Raw genomic sequence first — 6,512 nt, 5'->3', positions numbered from 1 at the left:
GTAAGCACTAAAATTTGAATATTGTTACAAATATTTTTATCAACAGCCCAGTTAGCTTCTGTATTCTGTATGCCTTTAAAACACAGTTTGCATGCCTAAGCATCCATTGCTGAACTTTTTACTTTCCTTATAATTGCTCAAGGGATCCCATTTTCATCCCAGACTTAGACTCCTCTTCAATGTTTCCTAATTACATTACCTCTGCCACCTTCAGAGTTATGCTGAGGCTATTATTTGCTGATGATAAATATAAGCATCTATTCCCACCTATCCAGGTAATCTTAACAACATAGACTAATCAGGACTCCAATATCCACCTCTGCAGGAACTCATACTAGCTGAAAAAAGAACTAATGATACTTAGTCAATGCAAACCTTTTTGAAAACAGTATCAGACCATGCAATGTGTATCATCTGTCCACAGCACTTCTGATAACCTCTAGCTTTGTGCAACTTGCATTCAGTGGACCTCTACCTAAATGGGCCAGTACCTCCCATTTGAAGATTGTTGAGGGTTAGGTGGGAATTTTTACCCATTATGTGCTGGGAAACCTAACTACCGGTACTTAAGGGTGCTCACAAAGGACAAAGAGTAGCCGGGCCCAGGGTGGCGGGGGAAGGGGGCAGAAAAAGGAGAGTGGGGACAGTTTTTAGCTGGCTTTTTCCTCGGCTTCGGGGAAGAAGGACGTTCGTGCGCTGGGTCGCGGAGCTGCTTCTTCTCCTTCTCCCCTCTTGATTGGTGGCCTCGCACCCGCTGTCCTGCCAGGCATCGCCGTGGAGCTGCTGATACACCTCATCCACCAGCCCAGGATCTCAGCTCATCCCTGCTGTTCCAGCTGACTGTTTCCTTGGAGCCCTGCAGGAGCACCGGGACTGACTGCCCGAGGGGTTTGTGAAAACAAAGCCTCTCCTCCATCCCGTCTCAGCCGAGAAAGCTGTCCCGGGGTCCCTGGTTCTGTTTTCTTGTTATTGCTGTAGTTATTGTTTGTTTGTTTACCCAGTTATACTAGTAAAGAACTGTTATTCCTATCCCCAGATCTCTGCCTGAAAGCCCCTTAATTTCAAAATTATAATAATTCGGAGGGAGGGGGTCTACATTCTTTCATCCCAAGGGAGGCTCCTGCTCTCCCTAGCAGACACCTGTCTTCTAGAACCAAGACAGATTTTGGCGCCCAATGTGGGGCACTGAGAGAAAAAGGGCAAAAAAGGAATAACAGTTCTTAAATAACCTAACTTTTGTGTGCTGGATTTAGAAACCTTGTTAAGTAGAACCATGTTGTTTAGCTTACCCAGGTTCGTGGGCCATGTGTTCACAGCTATATTTCTCCCATTTGCTGCACCTTACCTAAATATGGGTCCTATAACTAAGGCTACTGTGGCTATTATCCAGCTTGTTTTGTGGGTTGATAAGGTCCATGAGGAATTCATGGATGTTTAACGTCCTCTGGACGGCGGGCTCATGGATTCAGAGCTGTCACACACTAACTGGATGGTTTTCAGGTTACTTTAATAATGGTACCTACTGGGAGAAAAAGACAGCTGGGGAAATTTTCTCCCAACCTTTCACCCAGTTCCTTGGGCCTACCCCGCCAGTTTTCAAAGGGTTAAAATCTTCTCTGGATGCTAATGACATCATACAGTGGCTGGTGTTGCTGATAGGCCTGTTCTACTTAGCCTTCAGAGACAAAGGGAAAGAGACCGGAGGTGCTGCTCCAGAGCCTGGCACAGCCCCAGAGCGAGGGGGTGCTGCTCCAGAGCCTGGCACAACCCCAGAGACAGGGGGTGCTGCTCCAGAGCCTGCCCCTGCCCCAGAGACAGGGAGTGCTGCTCCAGAGCCTGCCCCTGCCCCAGGGAGTGCTGCTCCAGAGCCTGCCCCTGCCCCACAGCCCACCTCAGAAATGAACCACCCAGGGTGGGTGGGGGTGCTGGTGAAGGAGATACGTGAGATGGGCCAGATGCTAAAGGAGTGCATTTACTCAGCTGCTGGGAAACCCTCCCCCTGCCCCAAAGAGGGAGAGTCTGATGGTGCAGCAGTAGAACCCACAGATGTTACAACCATCCAGGTTCCAGCTGAACCACAAGGGCAGTCACAGCCAGCAGCTGTTGCCCCTGTGGAAACGAGGAAGTCTAAGATGAAGTCACAGCACCCTGTTGGTAAGGATAAGAAAGGAGGGTCCTCACAACCCACAGGGGAGCCAGAAGTTGAAATCATCACTGAGTCTCTGACATATGACAGTCTCCATAAGTTACAAAAAGACATTGTGAGGCGGGGGCGTGAGCCTTATACCACCTGGTTACTTTGGGTCTGGGACATTATGGGTACAGGAGTGCAGCTGGATGGTGGTGAGGCAAGGAATGTGGGACCCTTGACGCAGGACTCAGGTGTGAATCAGATATTCGTCAGAGAGCAAGGGCCCCTTTCCCTCTGGGAGCGGCTTTTGATGAGTGTAAGAGAAAGGTTTGTCCATAGAGAGAGAATGGAGGAGCACTATCATAGAAGGGAATGGAAAACCATTGAGGAAGAGATCCAACAGCTGAGAGAGGTGGCGATATTAGAGGTCCTTTTTAGAAGGGGTGGACAGCATGATAATGACCCCGACAAAGTCAGGTGCACTGGGCAGATGTTGTGGAGTCTGGCAAATCTAGGGCCACGTGACTACACCACCTATATTGCAACGATTAATGCCGATAACGGCCGAGAGACGGTGGGTTCTGTTGCCACCAGGCTTAGAAATTATGACAGTATGGTCCATGGCCCACATCAGGCTAAGATTTCTGCTGTGATTAAGGAACTCAAAGAGGAGATGAGGGAAATGAGGGAAGAGATGAGGAAGAGCAGTTCCCATATGGCACCAGTGCGGGTCACAAGCCCAAAACTCCAAGCCCCACGTCCCCCAGCTAGAGAGAGAGGGTACACCTCACGAACTGAGCTGTGGTTCTTTCTACGTGACCATGGGGAAGACATGGGAAAGTGGGATGGGAAACCCACTTCTGCCCTGGCAGCATGAGTGCGTCAACTCAGGCAGGGAACCAGTAACCAGAAAGGTTCCACTAAAGTGAAGGTAGCCTCAACCTCCCGTGACGAAACTGCCAGATATTACAGAAAAGAGGATGATCCCCTTGAAGGAACCTCTAGCATGTATGCCCAGGGAGGAGAGGATGACCAGTGCTAGAGGGGCCCTGCCTCTAGCCAGGAAGAGGCACGGGAAAACCGGGTCTTTTGGACGGTGTGGATCCGATGGCCTGGCACATCAGAGCCACAAAAATACGAAGCTTTAGTTGATACTGGTGCACAGTGTACCCTAACGCCATCAGGACATGTGGGGGCAGAACCTGTTTCCATTGCTGGGGTGATGAGGGGATCGCAGCAGTTGACTCTGTTGGAAGCTGAGGTGAGCCTGACTGGGAAAGAGTGGCAGAAACATCCCATTGTGACTGGCCCAGAGGCCCCGTGTATTCTGGGCATGGACTTCCTTCGAAATGGCTATTACAAAGACCCAAAGGGACTCAGGTGGGCTTTTGGAATAGCTGCTGTGGAGGCAGAGGACATCAAGCAGTTGAACACCTTGCCTGGACTATCAGAGAACCCATCTGCGGTAGGACTCCTGAAAGTGGAAGAACAGCGAGTGCCAATTGCCACCTCGACGGTGCACCGCCGACAGTACAGGACAAATCGAGATGCTGTGATCCCCATCCACAAGATGATCCGAGAACTGGAGAGCCAAGGAGTGGTCAGCAAAACCCACTCACCCTTCAACAGCCCCATCTGGCCTGTGCGCAAGTCTGACAGAAAATGGAGATTGACTGTGGACTATCGTGCATTGAATGAAGTGACTCCACCGCTGAGCGCTGCCGTGCCGGACATGCTGGAGCTCCAGTATGAGCTGGAGTCCAAAGCAGCGAAGTGGTATGCCACTATCGACATTGCCAATGCATTTTTCTCCATTCCCCTGGCAGCAGAATGCAGGCCTCAGTTTGCCTTCACGTGGAGGGGAGTGCAGTACACCTGGAACCGACTGCCCCAGGGGTGGAAGCACAGCCCCACCATCTGCCATGGACTGATCCAGGCTGCACTGGAAAAGGGTGAGGCTCCAGAACATCTGCAGTACATTGATGACATCATTGTGTGGGGGAACACAGCAGTGGAAGTATTTGAGAAAGGAGAAAAGATCATCCAGATTCTGCTAGAAGCCGGCTTTGCCATCAAGAAGAACAAAGTCAAAGGACCTGCTCGAGAGATCCAGTTCCTGGGAGTAAAGTGGCAAGATGGACGGCGTCAGATTCCCACTGAGGTCGTCAATAAGATCACTGCAATGTCTCCACCAGCCAACAAGAAGGAAACACAAGCTTTCCTAGGTGCCATAGGTTTTTGGAGGATGCACATTCCTGAGTACAGCCAGATCGTGAGCCCTCTCTACCTGGTTACCCGAAAAAAGAATGATTTCCACTGGGGCCCTGAACAGCAGCAAGCCTTTGCTCAGATCAAACAGGAGATTGCTCATACAGTAGCCCTTGGCCCAGTCAGGACAGGACCAGATGTGAAGAACGTGCTCTACTCTGCAGCTGAGAACAATAGTTTGTCCTGGAGCCTTTGGCAGAAAGTGCCTGGGGAGACTCGAGGCCGACCACTGGGATTCTGGAGCCGAAGCTACAGAGGGTCCGAAGCCAGCTACACTCCCACAGAGAAGGAAATCTTAGCTGCCTATGAAGGAGTCCAAGCCGCCTCAGAAGTGATTGGCACAGAAGCACAACTCCTCCTGGCACCCCGACTGCCAGTGCTGGGGTGGATGTTCAAAGGAAAAGTTCCTGCTACTCACCACGCCACCGACGCTACATGGAGCAAGTGGATCACCCTCATCACGCAGCGCGCCCGTATTGGAAACCCAAATCGCCCTGGGATTTTGGAGATAATTACAAACTGGCCTGAAGGTGAAAACTTTGGTCTCACTGATGAAGAGGAGCAGGAACAAGTGACACCGGCTGAAGAAGCTCCACCGTATAACCAGCTGCCAGCAGAAGAAACACGCTACGCTCTGTTCACTGATGGTTCCTGTCGCATTGTAGGGATGAACCGGAAGTGGAAAGCAGCCGTATGGAGCCCCACACGACAGGTTGCAGAGGCCACTGAAGGAGAAGGTGGATCAAGCCAACTTGCTGAACTCAAAGCTGTTCAACTGGCCCTGGACATTGCTGAAAGAGAGAGGTGGCCAAAGCTCTACCTCTACACAGATTCATGGATGGTAGCCAATGCTCTGTGGGGATGGCTGGAAAGGTGGAAAAAGGCCAACTGGCAACGCAGAGGAAAGCCCATCTGGGCTGCTGATGAGTGGAAAGACATCGCCACCAGGGTAGAGAAACTGTCTGTGAGGGTCCGTCATGTAGATGCCCATGTCCCCAAGAGTAAGGCTAATGAAGAGCACCGAAACAATGAGCAGGTGGATCAGGCTGCAAAGATAGAGGTGTCAAAGACAGACTTAGATTGGCAACACAAGGGAGAGTTGTTCCTAGCTCGATGGGCCCATGACGCCTCAGGTCATCAGGGTAGAGATGCCACCTATAAGTGAGCACGAGACCGAAGGGTGGATCTAACCATGGACAGTATTTCTCAGGTTATCCATGACTGTGAGACGTGTGCCACGATCAAGCAGGCCAAGCGGTTGAAGCCCCTCTGGTACGGTGGGCGCTGGTCCAAATACAAGTATGGGGAGGCCTGGCAGATTGACTACATCACACTGTCCCAAACCCGCCAAGGAAAGCGCTATGTGCTCACGATGGTAGAAGCCACCACTGGATGGTTGGAAACCTACCCTGTGCCTCATGCCACTGCCCGGAACACCATCCTGAGACTTGAAAAGCAGGTCCTTTGGAGGCATGGCACCCCTGAGAGGATTGAGTCAGACAATGGGACTCATTTCAAGAACAGCCTTATAAACAGCTGGGCTAGGGAACATGGCATTGAGTGGGTGTACCATATCCCCTACCATGCACCCGCTGCTGGAAAAGTTGAACGGTGCAATGGCCTGCTTAAAACCAGCTTGAAGGCACTGGGCGGGAGAACTTTCAAGAACTGGGAGATTAATTTAGCAAAAGCCACATGGTTAGTGAACACCCGAGGTTCCACTAACCGAGCAGGCCCTGCCCAATCTGAGCCCTTTAGAACGACAGATGGAGATAAAGTTCCAGTGGTACATATGAGAGGTATGCTGGGAAAAACTGTTTGGGTTAATTCTGCCTCCAGCAAAGACAATCCAATCCGTGGGGTTGTCTTTGCTCAAGGACCAGGTTGCACTTGGTGGGTGATGCAAAAAGATGGAGAGACCCGGTGCATACCTCAAGGGGACCTGGTTTTAGGGTGAACTACCCATGACACTGTGCTTGTATCTGTATCTGCATGTACATATGTATATAGTTAAAGTAGTATGTGTTAGTGTATAATTTAAAGGTTTAATATTTGATGTAACATTCTGGTATGGGAAAAAATTCGGGGTGGATAGTGTTGAGGGTTAGGTGGG

The sequence above is a fragment of the Poecile atricapillus genome, chromosome Z (genome assembly GCF_030490865.1).
Source record: "Poecile atricapillus isolate bPoeAtr1 chromosome Z, bPoeAtr1.hap1, whole genome shotgun sequence".
NCBI lineage: Eukaryota > Metazoa > Chordata > Aves > Passeriformes > Paridae > Poecile > Poecile atricapillus.
The sequence above is the reverse complement of the archived record's forward strand: the minus strand, read 5'-3'. Positions refer to the sequence as shown.